The sequence below is a fragment of the Vigna radiata genome, unplaced genomic scaffold (genome assembly GCF_000741045.1).
Source record: "Vigna radiata var. radiata cultivar VC1973A unplaced genomic scaffold, Vradiata_ver6 scaffold_540, whole genome shotgun sequence".
NCBI lineage: Eukaryota > Viridiplantae > Streptophyta > Magnoliopsida > Fabales > Fabaceae > Vigna > Vigna radiata.
Window position 1 is genome coordinate 10,855 of NW_014542739.1, and position 2,593 is coordinate 13,447.

General features: G+C 29.0%; 1 long non-coding RNA gene across 4 annotated transcripts; it reads left to right on the forward strand.

Annotated features, from left to right (window-relative positions):
* Window positions 1–1,013: 1,013 nt before the first annotated feature.
* On the forward strand, window positions 1,014–2,193 carry LOC106780732. Of its 4 annotated transcripts, none has more exons than XR_002666624.1 (4): window positions 1,014–1,154; window positions 1,433–1,514; window positions 1,627–1,735; window positions 1,838–2,193. It is a non-coding gene; the product is annotated as an uncharacterized LOC106780732 (long non-coding RNA). The 4 variants fall into 4 exon arrangements; XR_002666626.1 differs by having other exon boundaries at window positions 1,433–1,509; XR_001377301.2 differs by lacking the exon at window positions 1,627–1,735.
* Window positions 2,194–2,593: the final 400 nt, after the last annotated feature.

Below are 2,593 nucleotides of genomic sequence, written 5' to 3' on the forward strand. Positions count from 1 at the left end.
TTAAAATTAATTATCGCATTTGAGGTATTATTTATTCTAGAGTCTATATTTCCTTTAAGTTTCTATTCAAAGATGAACCCTTGTTTCCTTAGACCTTAATCAAGAAACTTATCTTCTGGTACACTTAATAGTCTCACATATTGGGAGTTCAAGAAAAATAAACAACTTATAAAAATAAAAACACAAGACTAGAAAAAGATATATAAAAACTTATTTTCTTATAAAATAATTTGTTTTTTTTATATATTTATTTTTATTAGACTTTTTATTGGTAACGTTATTGATTAACGGTTATTAGACTTTTTATTACACTTATTTCTAATAATTGATTAACGTTATTGGTGACGCACTTTTCATTAAGTTTTTTTATTAAGCGTGTAAAGAGAGATGGTGTAACATTTTTTTTATCATTAATTATATATTTTGTTATATGTAAATTTTCATTTATAACTATTAAACTCTTTTAAAAGTTTGACATATTTTAACGATTTGTCAGATATATAAGAGTTGGTTAATAAATCATAAAAAGATTTTATATAGACTAAAATAATGTTATTTACAACTTATTTATATTAAATAAAGTCATTTTAATTGTTTATTTCAAAAGGTTTGTGATGTTAAAATATAAAAAATAACTTAAACAATAAACGTGTAATTGTTATTTAAGTTAAACATGTATATTTAAATACATATTTTGATTCTCAAACTATAAAAGTTAATAGATATATTTTAATAATTTTGCATTAGAATAAAAAAATTGTAATTTTTTAATTAACAAGATAACTACTACTCATAATTAATGAATTAATGTTCTCAAAATTAAGTACTTATGCTCACTTTTAAAGTTATATGTAATAAGAATTTATTTTTCACTATATTTTATTAAAATATCCAGATAAATTAAAAATATATTTTTATTAAAAAACTTTTCGACCTTTCAAATAGGGGAGGTGAAAATACCTTTTGTTTCCCTCGTTTTTGTCGCTTATATTTTCTCTTTTTTGCCGCTTATATTTTTCATCTCACCTTCTACCCTCTATCTATTCATATTCTCCAAGAAAGAACTGTTTGATTTTTTTCTCCTTGACGACTCTGTAACCAACCCAGAATGCCAACCATCACATCTCTGACCTCTCCAGCACCGTTTCGTGGAGGTTTCGTTCTTTTTTCCAAATTGTTTTTCATCTAACAATTTATNTGNAGTCTCTCTCAATCCTATCTCTAGCCCTAACACCCAATCTTCCTTTCGATCCTTCATCTCTCAGATATTTCCTTATTCCAAAACCTAGCTCAATTTATCCACTCGATTTTCATAATATTCCGTTTCAAGTTCTGCTTTAATTGAATATAAAATGTTATAGTNGATGATTGCCTACATAGTTTAGAAAGCTGCAGCTGAAATTGGTCATTCAATCATTGATTTGTTGTGCAGTGCACCTTCAACATTTGAAAGACAATTCCAATTAGAACTTCCTCTTTTGTATCGATACCTCATTGATGCTCCTTCTGGTAAGGTATTTCTTAACTTTTAATATTCTAATTTTTTCCAGTTTGGAAAGATGCTATTTCAAGTGATTTTGTTTATTTTCCTGCTTACTACTAACCACAGCACGTCTGCTGCTGCAGTTATAACAGGGTCAGGAACTTTTTAAACTTTAGGGTTTNGGGAAGGAAAAGGGAAGACATGATTATGGCTAACACTGATGATTAGATATAGTACTAAATTACTAATTAGGTCAAGAACCCAATCCCACTACTAATGACTGTAATATCTTATACGAGAACTAGAACTTATATATTGATTTTGTCATTTTTACATCATCTTGATTTCCTGTAGGTCTGTTAGAAGGACGTGATTCATTGGATGTGGCCTCTTTTCACAGAAANTTAGAGATCATGGAGAAATGATGTCTTGCATCTTAGTCCATGTCCTTTTTACTGTTAGTGTTTTCTATTATTTTTTCTGCCTTAAAATATAATTTCTATGCCTACTAGTTTGTGTTTTAAAAAATTATATGCTACCTTAGTTAGGTTGTTATAGGCACGTGCCCTTGCTGAGAAGTATGGGGCACAATCAAGAGCAGGAACAAACCCTCTCTTTTGGTTCCACAATCAAGTAACGTTAACTGCTTTCGATTCTTTTTCATTTTCGTGTTTGTCAATTGAATTCGATGCATTTTACTTTTGTCATCAGTGATTTTGTTTTTCTTACCTTTGCTCTTAATTTGAACAAATGCCTTTTTGTTTCTGTTCGCGTTTCAGATTTTGCTGAGAATCAGAATATCTATTTGCTCAATACTCATAGAAATGTCTATGCAGTATGCATAAATGATAGAACCCCTAATTTTAACATAGGCTCTGTTTGGTTCACAAACAATAACTTTTTGGGAGTGTTTTATACTGTGGAAAAGAGTGTTGAGNAATTGGTGGCAAGTACATCGATTCAATATTCCACAATCTGTGCTCTGTTTGAAAAAATCTGATTTTGCAAACGAGCGTTGAAGGAGAAAATGAATTGTTTGGACAACTTGTTATGAACAGCGAATAAAACCAATAACCACAACTATCCAATGTTAGAAGAATATTCAAAGAT